Below are 13,314 nucleotides of genomic sequence, written 5' to 3'. Positions count from 1 at the left end.
AATGTGTGAGATGAATAGGTCAAATCATGTGTGTTTCTGCTTTCTCTGCTTGTTATGCACATCCGAATCAGTTCTGACAGGATATTTCATATTTCATTTTCTTCCAAAGAGCAACATGACAAATCCTTTGATAGGGCCAGCTTTTGTGGCAGCACATTAATAGTCAATTACTTGCCATTTTTAGAAGTGTCTTCTGTGATGTGATCAATAGATTTCCCCCTCATCCCAATCCTATGTTAAGGTGCCATCTGTGTGATGAAAATCTGTCTTTGATATGGACACAACTTGCCCACAGGTCACCCAACCTAATGAGTGTTTTTCACTAAATTAGCATTTCATTACTCATCCCTAACTCACTGAATATACAGGCCAGCAAAAACCATGGCAGAAGTGAGAGCGTGTGCTTATTTCACCTACAGCTAAAACTTTAATTCTATTAAAGACATGGTTGGTTAAATTTCTGTGCTCCATTATTGCCACATTTAATGTGATGCATTATTAAAGTTTAATTCTTCTAAATATTACAGACCACCTAACTCTCCAGGATCAGAATGACAAAGTGAAGGAACTCTGCCAGAAGTTAGGTAAACCTGAGTGGGTTGGGGAGGGTGGAGAGAGAAACATATAAAATAAGCACATCTTCCTTTGCCATATTCTGAAATGCTAGGAAGAGTACTAGCAATCTGATTATGGGCAGTGGGTTCTGTATATTTCAATAGTAAATTATTCACTTCGAACTACAGACCATTTTCTGCTTCAACCAAAATTTAATGAAACTTAACAGCAGTAGCAACACTGCTGTTAAGGTAAAATGAATGGCTTTGTTTCACATTACTGTGTTTGGGAAACCGTGTAAGTAGGCTACGAAGCTGGACTCATTAATACTGCAGAGTTTTCATTTAACACAGGTCTAACACTTTTAAAGTATGGGCCTAAGATTTCAACTGTTGGTTGCACCAAAGGAATATAATGATAGATGATAGATGATGATGATGATGATGATGATAATAATAATAATAATAATAATAATAATAATAATAATAATAATAATAATAATAATAATAATTTATACCCTGCCCATCTGGCTGAGTTTCCCCAGCCATTCTGGGCGGCTTCCAATCGAGTGTTAAAAACAATACAGCATTAAATATTAAAAACTTCCCTAAACAGGGCTGCCTTCAGATGTCTTTTAAAGATAAGATAGCTACTTATTTCCTTCACATCTGGTGGGAGGGTGTTCCACAGGGCAGGCGCCACTACCGAGAAGGCCCTCTGCCTGATTCCCTGTAACTTCACTTTTCGCAGGGAGGGAACCGCCAGAAGGCCCTTGGAGGTGGACCTCTGTGTCCGGGCTGAACAATGGAGGTAGAGACGCTCCTTCAGGTATACAGATAGATAGATGATAGATAGACAGGTGATAGATAGATATAGATAGATAGATAGATGATAGATAGATAGATAGATAGATAGATAATGATGATGATAGATAGATAGATAGATAGATAGATAGATAGATAGATGATAGATAGATAGATATAGATGATAGATAGATAGATAGATAGATGATAGATAGATAATAGATGATAGATGATAGATAGATGATAGATAGATGATGATAGATAGATAGATAGATAGATAGATAGATGATAGATAGATAGATAGATAGATAGATAGATATAGATGATAGATAGATAGATAGATAGATAGATAGATAGATAGATAGATAGATAATAGATGATAGATAGATAGATAGATAGATAGATAGATAGATAGATAGATAGACAGATAGATAGATGATAGATAGATATCTCCTGCCTGCCTTTCTTCCACCAGGAACCCAAAGTGGCACACTTGTGGCTCCCAGAAAATCTCCAGTCCAGATGCTGGATCAGACCTGGACCTGATTAGCTTCAACCAGGTGATGGCCTCTAGTAACAACAACAACAACTTATAATTTATATGCTGCTCAAAAAATAGTAAAAGCAAAATACAACATCACACACTAGAAACTTCCCTGAACAGGACTGCCTTCAGATGTCTTTTAAAAATTGCACAGCTGTCTTATCTCTTTGACACATGCTGGGAGGGCATTCCACAGGGCCAGCGGCATTGCGTGAGCCCATAGCACCTGGGGCAGGCAGGTGAGAGCGCCAGGGGGCGTGGTGTGCTGGGTGCAGAGCGCAGTGGGAAAAGAAGCCGAGGGAGAAACGACCTTCCTTAGCCACAGCGCCTTGCAGGGTCGGGGCTGATGGAGCTCGTTCCTCTGCACTCTGGGTTCCAGCTACACCACTGCACAGGGAGGATGTGACTACCGAAAAGACCCTCTGCTTGGTTCCCTGTTAACCTCAGCTCTCAAATGAGGGAACCGTCAGAAGGCCCTCAGAGCTGGATCTCAGTGTATACAGGGCCGGAGCTGTTTGGGGCTTTAAAGATCAGTACAAACACTTGGATTTGCTTTTGGAAACATATTGGGAGCCAATGCAGTTCTTTCAGGACTGGTGTTAATATGGTCTCGGTGGCCACTCCCAGTCACCAGTCTAGCTACCACATTCTGGATTAGTTGTAGTTTCCGAGTCACCTTCAAAGGTAGTCCCACGTAGAGCACATTGCAGTAGTCCAAGAGGCAGGTAACCAGAGCATGTACCACCCTGGTGAGAGGTAGGGTCTCAGCCTGTATACCAGATGGAGCTGGTAGACAGCTGCCCTGGACACAGAACTGACCTGTGCCTCCATGGACAGCTGTGAATCCAGAGTGACTCCCAGGCTGTGCACCTGGTCTTCCAGGCACACAGTTACCCCATTCAGGACCAGGGAGTCCTCCACACCTGCCCTTCCCCTGTCCCCCAGAAACAATTCTTCTGTTTTGTCAGGATTCAAGCTCAATCCATTAGCTGCCATCCATTTTCCAACCACCTCCAGACACCCACACAGGACGTTCACTGCCTCCATCGGCTCCTAGAGCTGAGTATCATCTGCATACTAGTGAACACCGAGCCCAAACCTCCTGTGGCATTTGTCAAATTTCATGTGGTTCCTAGTTTATGAATCTTAATTATTTTACTTTATCATTCCTGCACGAAGCATTTTTAATTTCCCCTTCCCTTCACAATGGATGAAACTGAAGGTTTGAAATTCTTTGTAAAATGTGTTATTGAAAACTGCACTGTGGAACTGTTTGAGCATTCCAGTAAGGCCTAAGGGATGAAATTATTTCCTGATCTCTCTTTAAGGGAAGGGAGCTCAAGTTATTTTTATGATAAATTTTACATTCAGTGGTTTGAAAAGTCCTGTTATTAATCCTTTCCATGTAGGCCAGCCACTCCAGATTGCCTTTCTAGGAAGTACATCTCGGCCTCTTAATTAATATGAATCTGTTTGACTTACACAAAGCGGATCGTCTACCTATTGAGAATCACCTCAGCACACACTTCGGGTTCCTTATGTGGCATTAACAACCAGCAATTTTTTAAATTAAATTTTAAACACCTAATCTCATAAGAGTTCGCTACAGAGACAGATATAACTACAGGAAAATTGGCAGTCCTTTTCAAAGGCTGGTATAGGGACAGTTTATTTACCTAGATGCTCTGAGAAGACTAGCTTCCTTCAGACCCTCTTTGATCATGTGACTTGTAAACATGTCCCTTATACTGAATGCATTGTAAATTTATGCTCACTGGAAGGGCAGATCGTGAAGCTGAGGCTGAATGCCAAATAATTGATGCTTTTGAATTATGGTGCTTGAGAGTCCCATGGACTGCAAGAAGATCAAACCTATCCATTCTGAAGGAAATCAGCCCTGAGTGCTCACTGGAAGGACAGATCCTGAAGCTGAGGCTTCAATACTTTGGGCACCTCATGAGAAGAGAAGGCTCCCTGGAAAAGACCCTGATGTTGGGAAAGATGAAGGGCACAAGGAGAAGGGGATGACAGAGGACGAGATGGTTGGACAGTGTTCTCGAAGCTACCAACATGAGTTTGACCAGACTGCAGGAGGCAGTGGAAGACAGGAGTGCCTGGTGCGCTCTGGTCCATGGGGTCACGAAGAGTCAGACACGACTAAACGCTAAACAACAACAACATTATCAGAATTGTAGAGACTGATGCTGTATTATATTTGAAGAACTTTGAGCTATTAGGAAACTGCTGCAAAATGCTGCATTTGGGTGCCTTTCGACTGTGGCTGTTTTGTGAGAAGGATTAAAACACATACTGGAAATGTACTGCTAGGAGTTTGAGGTTGGGGGAAGTAAGCAGTGGTGGCGGCTGCCCAGAGGACTCCCAAGAAGAAGGGAAGAGGAGAGGAGGCGAAGGGAACACTCCCCAAAGGGAGGGTATTCGAAAAGGGGTGAAGGGCTGCCAGCTCTGCTTGCAAGGGGTGGCATAACTGAGTTTCTGAGGCTTGGAACACATCTCTCCACAGGGGAGCCACAGAAAGAATGAATTTGGTCAAGGGAGCCATGGACTCAAAAAGGTTGAAAACCTCTGGCTTAGACCATTCTAATCATTGCATTCAGCAAGTGTCAAAATATGAGCCAGGCTAGCTTTCTGATGAAGTGATTCCTCATGTGACGAGCCATTAAGGGAAAGGGACTCTGTGTGAGATGGCAAATGGGTGGGGGACCCCAGCTCGTGGTTAGTTAGAAGGAGAAAGAAGAGTTTATAGACGGAAGTTGCAGTGATGGAAAAGCAGCAAGCTGGGGAGAGAGTCAGAGCAACGTTTGATTTCTGAATCCAAGGCTCTAGGAGAAGCAAGACTTTCTTGGAGTGTTAATGCTGCAAACTCCTCCACTGTAGACTCAGGTTGTATATATGTGCAAATAAACCATATATCATGTAAACACTGCAGTCTCTGCTGTGCCTCATTCCCTAAAGGAAACACAAATTCTGGGTAAACGCCTGGAACCCCTGGAATCTCACACTAGTTGGAAATTGGGATGGTGCACAACTGTGTGCTTGTGTGATTAAAGTGTTCTTTTACCCTAGAACAACAAATCCACCTTAAAAAAAAAAGGACTTGTGAGTTAAGGAAAGTTAAAGCCCTAAATGGCCTTGGTCCAGTATACCTGAAGGAGCGTTTCCACTCCCATCGTTCTGCCCAGACACTGAGGTCCAGCACCGAGGGCCTTCTGGCGGTTTCCTCACTGCAAGAAGCCAAGTTATAGAGAAGTTTTTAATGTTTGATGTTTTATCGTGTTTTGAATATTCTGTTGGGAGCTGCCCAGAGTGTCTGGGGAAATCCAGCCAGATGGGCGGGGTATAAATAAATTATTATTATTATTATTATTATTATTATTATTATTATTATTATTATTATTATTATCGAATGCACTGAAAAGTGAGGGGTTGAAAAGTGAATGATTAATGGGAAGATGTGCAAACACCCTGCAAGCAAACTAGAATGAATGCTCACCTTGGTATGACCACACTGTAAACAAATCAGAATGAATGCTCAGCGAAGCCCAGACATAGTCTCACCACCACGTAAACTTTGTGCAAACAAGTGAGGAGGAATCTTGAATGAACAGGCTATTTGGAGGACTTCTTTAATCATTACTACTACAATGGGGAAGAGCAAACATTGCAATAATTGGTGCAAGGAGGCGGGGTACACCCACAAAATTTGTTTCCAAGAAATGTTGAATTGTAGATGATAAATCCTTTATTCTGACTACAGTCAAGTTTATTCAAGCGGCCAAGGTAAATCAATTTAGATTGCTTTTAGCAAATGGATTTTTATGTTCATCTACTTCATGATGCATTCTCATTGCTCTCAGTGTCAAAGTATCTAATGTAGCCATCAGAAAAGTGAATGTCTGCCATACTGTGTTATCTACTAATCTTTGCCCTAATCTGGACAGCTGCAAAGCCCAGGAAACTCCTCCACCAACATGGAAATCTCCATTCTTTTAACTGGGTGGAGCTCAGTGCAAGCAAAAGGAATATGCGTATACAACCTGTTCTCCACTGAAATTAATGGGGAAGAAGGACCCGTATGCCTCAAAATTCCTGTAGACACAAGCGATTGCTTCAGGGGTTGCTATCCTTTTTCGACCAATGGGCAATTCAAATTTTGAGAGTACTAAGGGTCACAATCACAAAATAACTGCAGTGGGGAGGGGGGTGGCGTAACAGAGAATGGGTGGCAAGGGGGCATGGTGCAAAACAAAATTAGTCAGCCACCTCCGGCGACCTTCTGCTTAGCATGGTAAGTCAGCTATGTCCTGCTGGTCCTGAGTGCATGTTGAGGTCCCCAAGCCACCCCAATAAAACACAATTCACACAGAATTTTTGTTTAAGGTTTTTGGCAGAATTTTGGCCACAACTTTATTAAAATACAAAAAATGTGAGTGGTTGCTTAGGCATTGGTTGCAACTATCTGTCCCCACCCGGGGACAGACTGACATTCGCACGCCCGCAAAAGTCAGAAAGGGAAAACATTTTGGGGAGAAAGCTGGAGCTGGTTACCATGCCCTCACCTCCCCCCCCCAATGCTCCCAGGGGCTCTTGCGTGGCCCTAGCCGCTTGACAGGGGTTCGGACAAGAGCATGGCATGCCCCTGGATTCCTTTAATGGAATACCCTTGCAGCAGCAGCATTAGAGGGGCAGGCACAGCCAATCCATACCCCTCCACTAACCAATTCATACAACCAATGCCTAACCGCAACCTTACAAGTTGTGACGATTTGCTACGCAGTAGGCAAAAACCAAATGGCACCAGCCAATCAGCGAAATGTACAAAATTCCTACCAGGCCCCTGCCCCAAAAGCAGATGACCTCAGGACAGGCATAGCAAGGTCAAAGTGAACAACCCTAAATATAGGGAGGGTGGGCGGGTAATCCAATGCACACAGTGAAAAGAGGAAGCTCAACGCTGCGTGCAGGGAATATAAAACTTCTTGGCTGTCAATCAAAAAATGGCAACATCAAATTCTCCCCAACGACAAGTGGAGCCCAATCGCAATGGTGGCCAACTACCTTTACCCACCCAGCAAGAGTGGGATGTCTCCATGAAGGAGAAGATGCTTTGTGGAGATCATGCAATATTCTCTCTCTCTCTCTCTCTCTCTCTCTCTCTCTCTCTCTCTCTCTCTCTCTCACACACACACACACACACACACACACACACACAATCTTACAGCAACAGGGAACATTCCTCAGTGCTGTGCCAGAAAAAATAGACAAGGTGTTCACATCATGCTCACTCTCATTTTACAGAAATTCCATAGCTTCCTTTCTAGGAGGGCAATTGACTTACTTTCTTGAAAAAACAATTGTCAGTTTCAAATGCCAGAAAGAGATCATATAGGTTGGGGTGAGGGAAGTGCGCTTGTTCAAGCAGTGTTCCCAGAATTTGTTTGTGTCCATAAGTCCCCAAAGGGGTTGAGGTGGATTAGGATTTGGCGAAAGACCATAGCTCAGTTAGTCCAGGTCTGGACAACACAGCAAGCTGGAGCTTGTCAGAAATGGAAGTCTGCAAACACTACTTTGTGTCCACACTAGAGAAAGAGGCGGGGTCACCCTCGCATCACTAAACCAGCATTAGATCTGTACCAGCCTCTTATAAGACAGTCTTCAACGTCCCTAATAGCAGCCTCGGTGCAGAACTGGAGCCATATTTGTAGAGTTAATGGCAGCAGTGAGGTATCTCATCCCAAAAGGATTTAGAAGGGATTCACGTAATGCATATCCAACTTTTCTGCCATACTGCAGATTTGACAAATTTGATGGATTTTTGTTTAGAACAGCATCGACAAGGATGATTAAATGATTATACTCTTCAGAGGATGATGATATATTTTCCTGGGGGTGGGAGGGGAATAATGCTCTTTTCTGTTTAATATTCTGTCAGGTCTATTGAAAGAAGCTTTTGCCTTTAAGTATTCAAGCAGTTCTAAGAAAAAGTGTCATCTTCTTGATAATTATGTTTTCAAATAAATTCAACACACTAATTTTCTTGCAGGTGGCATTGACCAATTTGCCAATCAGGAAACACCTGAAAGCAACTCATTTATGCATTCTGAGACATTATATCTTCCCTTAATGTACCTACAGCAACATACCGGTATATATTGCGACAAAAGAAAGTAAGTTATTCACACAGCACAAAGCTGAACTCTGGAATTCATCCACAGAAGACATATTGATAGCGTTATCCTCTAATCCTCTTTTAAAGTAACTTCTAATATTGGATGGCTTTAGCATACTCAGGAATCAAAAGTTGTGTGTCTCTTTTGTAGGAAATGTACACTTTTTGTGCATTCTGCATTGTGCATACTGGCCACATTCTCCCCCCACTGTCAGAATTCCAACTGCTGGGAATCACAACTGGGGAGAGTGCTGTTGTACTCAGGCTCTGCCTTTTGAACTACCCATAAGCCACTGGTTGACCACTGTGACAACAGAATGCTTGACTGGTTGGGCTTTATCAAGCTGGTGTTCTTACATGCTCCCTGGTTTCCCAAGCACTGAGAGGTTCCAGGGGCAGGACTACCAGGCGTCACTACCACTAGATGAGAGGATGCTAGAGCCTTATTGTCAGGCTTCAGGGAATCAACTTCCTCCCCACCCCCAGTGGCAGTAGATAAGAGATCAGACAAAAGGAACGCCTTACCAGTTAGAATCTTTAACAATCACAGCAAGAGAACAAAGAACACATCTCATAGAAATGGTGGTGCTCCCAGTTAAGGGACACTCCCCCCTCCGTCCCTATTAATCTACATCACTCCTACGTTTTGTAATCTGAGTTTGTACCTTCTATGCTTTCTGTTCTGACACTTTCTGAGCTCTTCGTGACTTTGGAAAAGGGGGGTGGGTGCTATCCAGAGACTGTGCATCTGTTAAGTCTCTCTCTCCTAATGTTTCTTCTCCTAGCCGTTCCCTATCCAGTACTTCCCAGCTTCTGCCTTCTGAACTATGCCCCTCTGCAAACCGCTGTTCCAAATCTATGCTATCCTCCTGTTCCTGGGAAGATTCAGGCTCAGGAGGAGACTCCCACCATTCTTCCTCACTGCAGCCCTCGTCAACACAGTCCCTGACACTTCTCATGCCATTTTTGTCACCTTTCCTTTACACACAAATATTCAAGCAGAGCTTAAGTGGAAGCTAAGGCTCACCTGCCCAATCTGGTACATCAACCACTACACAGATGCCCAGAAATACAACCTGCATCTCTAAGGTGACCTCACCCAACTTGCAGTTCTCTCTGGGTTGCATCTAACATTAGCCATGCTCAGAGTTGGAGCAACTGAACTTCATGGACATGGATAGCTCAGGGTCTATTAATTTCAGTTGGTTGGTTGGGAGTAAAGGTGAGTGATTTGCCAAGAGTTGAATTTGGGAAACAGGCAGGGACATGGGGTTGTAGCCAACTATTTATTGCATGCAAGAAATCATTGAGGACCCCATTGCTACAAGTGAATTGCTCATTTAAAAGGCCATTCACAGTTCTAAATGCCGTGGACATTCTCTTGTCAAATCTCAGACTCTAATCGGGCAGCATTTTAAGAAGAAAATCATCGTGATCAGGCAGCAAGTTCACAGCAGATATGTGTATATATGTGTTTATATACTGTACAAACACAGAAGTAACCAAACAGCACTGCAAAAAAGCTTGAGAGCAGTACATGTGAAAAGGATCTAGGAGTCTTGGTTGACCACAAACTTGACATGAGCCAACAGTGTGACGCGGCAGCTAAAAAAGCCAATGCAATTGTGGGCTGCATCAATAGGAGTATAGCATCTAGATCAAGGGAAGTAATAGTGCCACTGTATTCTGCTCTGGTCAGACCTCACCTGGAGTACTGGTGTCCAGTTCTGGGCACAACAGTTCAAGAAGGACACTGACAAACTGGAATGTGTCCAGAGGAGGGCAACCAAAATGGTCAAAGGCCTGGAAACGATGCCTTATGAGGAACGGCTAAGGGAGCTGGGCATGTTTAGCCTGGAGAAGAGGAGGTTAAGGGGTGATATGATAGCAATGTTCAAATATATAAAAGGATGTCACATAGAGGAGGGAGAAAGGTTGTTTTCTGCTGCTCCAGAGAAGCGGACACGGAGCAATGGATTCAAACTACAAGAAAGAAGATTCCACCTAAACATTAGGAAGAACTTCCTGACAGTAAGAGCTGTTCGACAGTGGAATTTGCTGCCAAGGAGTGTGGTGGAGTCTCCTACTTTGGAGGTCTTTAAGCAGAGGCTTGACAACCATATGTCAGGAGTGCTCTGATGGTGTTTCCTGCTTGGCAGGGGGTTGGACTCGATGGCCCTTGTGGTCTCTTCCAACTCTATGATTCTATGATTCTATGATTCTATGATTCTATGATTCTATGATTCTATGATTCTATGATTCTATGATTCTATGATTCTATGATTCTATGATTCTATGATTCTAGACCTTCTGGATCATAGAAAACTGTTAGTCCTCTTCAAGAGTTATAATTAGTAAAGTAAGGCAGCAGGGATGAGTGCAATAACTCTGTCAAGTGGGTCGCTATTCTTGACACCTTCCAACTCATGGAAGAACAACTTCTGCAGTGGTGAACCTTTGTCCATCCCTAGAGGCTCCCGATTTGTTTTGGAAACCTGGAAAGGCATGGCCTTCTCAGTGGTGGCTCCATAGTTCTGGAACTCTGGATTGGATTACTTGACTCCCGCAGTGCAGAGGGCCTTTTCAGAGGGCCTTGAAATTATATTGATTTGAGGAGGCCTTTTCCTAAGAATGAAAGTGGCTTAAGTAGTTTAGAGCAGGTTTCGTACAGTAATGGATACATTTCTCATGTATCTAGCAAAAATCCGTATCCTCCTTTTTATGTAAATTACTGAGTGAGGGCATGGCCCTGAAAAAATGGCTCATAGCCGCATAGCAAATCGTCACAACTTTGTAGGGTTTGGCGGTTGGGCATTGGTTCAAGGTAGTCTGGAGGGGGGGTTGGAGCCCCTGTCCCCTCCAATGCGCAAAGGTGTTCCATTAAAGTAATCCATGGATTCGCCATGCTTTTGTCGACCCCATTCGGGGGGTAGGGCCACGCAAGAGTCCCTGGGAACATTTGGGGTGAGCTTGAGTCTGGTCCTAGACCATTGCTCCCCTACGATGTTCCAGTCATCAGTGCTGCCTTGCCTAGGTCAGGTGCAGCTAGTCGGGAACCAATCCCTAAACAAACCACTCACTATCTGTAATCAATAAAGTTGTGGCCAAAATTATGCCAATAGTCTAAAAACTAAATTCCGTGTCAATTGTGTCTTTATTTATTGGGAAGCTCCTGGGGATCTTAACACGCAACTAGCTACAGTGGCTATGTTGAACCTCCACAGTCGGAAGCAGTATACCTCTGAATACCAGTTTTTGGGACCCACACATGGGAAGAATGCTGCTGCCCTTGGGTCCTGCTTATGGGATTCCCAAAGACCCCTGTGAGAAGAGGACGTTAGACTAGATGGGCCTTTGGCCTGATTCAGCAGAGGGATTCTTACATTCTTATCATCTGTTCATACCCTCCAACATTTCTGTAATGAAAATAGGGACACACTATTCCATAATAAGGGATGCGGGTGGCACTGTGGGTTAAACCACAGAGCCTAGGACTTGCCGATCAGAAGGTCGGCGGTTCGAATCCCCGTGACGGGGTGAGCTCCCGTTGCTTGGTCCCTGCTCCTGCCAACCTAGCAGTTCGAAAGCACGTCAAGTGCAAGTAGATAAATAGGTACCGCTCCGGCGGGAAGGTAAGCGGCATTTCCATGTGCTGCTCTGGTTCGCCAGAAGCAGCTTGGTCATGCTGGCCACATGACCCAGAAGCTGTATGCCGGCTCCCTCGGCCAATAAAGCGAGATGAGCGCCGCAACCCCAGAGTCGATCACGACTGGACCTAATGGTCAGGGGTTCCTTTACCTTATTCCATAATAATAACCACAACAGTAATTGTTAAATTTATACCCCTCCCATCTGACTGGGTTGCTCCAGCCACTCTGGGCGGCTTCCAACATATATAAGAACATAACAAAGCATTAAACATTTTTTAAAAAACTTCCCTATACATGTCTTGGTTTGGGGGTCGCTTAACTCCAATAGTTCTCCCCCTAAAAAATAAGGACGTCCTAAGGAAAAGAGGGATGGTTGGACAGTGTTCTCGAAGCTACAAACGTGAGTCTTACCAAACTGCGGGAGGCAGTGGAAGACAGGAGTGCCTGGCGTGCTCTGGTCCACGGGGTCATGAAGAGTCAGACACGACTAAATGACTAAACAACAACAAAGGAAAAGAGGAACATTCTGGGATCAAATCAAAAACTGGGATGGCTTCTGTAAATCTGGGACTGTCCTGGAAAATAAGGACAGTCTGTGTGCATTCAGCACTCTGCAAAGGACTAATGAACAAGCAGAAAGAATACCGTATTTTTCGCCCTATAAGACACACTTTTCCCCCTCCAAAAATGAAGGGGAAATGTGGGTGCGTCTTATGGGGCGAATGCAGGCTTTCGCTGAAGCCTGGAGAGCGAGAGCGGTAGGTGCGCACCGACTCCTCTCGCTCTCCAGGCTTCGCGGACCTCTCCTCAAGCAGCGGGAACGTTCCCACTGCTTGGGGAGAGTTGCCGGCATCCCGAAGCCTGCAAGCGCTGATCCCAGCACGTGCAGGCTTCGCGGATCTCTCCCCAAGCAGCGGGAACGTTCCCACTGCTTGGGGAGAGTTGCAGGCATCCCGAAGCCTGCGCGCGCTGATCCCAGCACGCGCAGGCTTCGCAGATCTCTCCCCAAGCAGCGGGAACGTTCCCACTGCTTGGGGAGAGTTGCAGGCATCCCGAAGCCTGCGCGCGCTGATCCCAGCACGTGCAGGCTTCGCGGATCTCTCCCCAAGCAGCGGGAACGTTCCCACTGCTTGGGGAGAGTTGCAGGCATCCCGAAGCCTGCCCGCGCTGATCCCAGCACGCGCAGGCTTCGCGGATCTCTCCCCAAGCAGCGGGAACGTTCCCACTGCTTGGGGAGAGTTGCAGGCATCCCGAAGCCTGCCCGCGCTGATCCCAGCACGTGCAGGCTTCGCGGATCTCTCCCCAAGCAGCGGGAACGTTCCCACTGCTTGGGGAGAGTTGCAGGCATCCCGAAGCCTGCAAGCACTGATCCCAGCACGTGCAGGCTTCGCGGATCTCTCCTCAAGCAGCGGGAACCACCGCTGGGCTCCCACGGCTTGCAGAGAGCTGCCTGTTTGGGGGCTGGGGTTGGGGGAAGCTCGGGCTGCCCCAGCCCCGCGCCTGGGGGGGAAATAATTTTTTCCCTTTATTTCCCCCCAAAAAAACTAGGTGCGTCTTATGGGCCGGAGCGTCTTA

This window comes from Podarcis bocagei, assembly GCF_964188305.1.
Source record: "Podarcis bocagei genome assembly, chromosome: 10".
Lineage (NCBI taxonomy): Eukaryota > Metazoa > Chordata > Lepidosauria > Squamata > Lacertidae > Podarcis > Podarcis bocagei.
The sequence above is the reverse complement of the archived record's forward strand: the minus strand, read 5'-3'. Positions refer to the sequence as shown.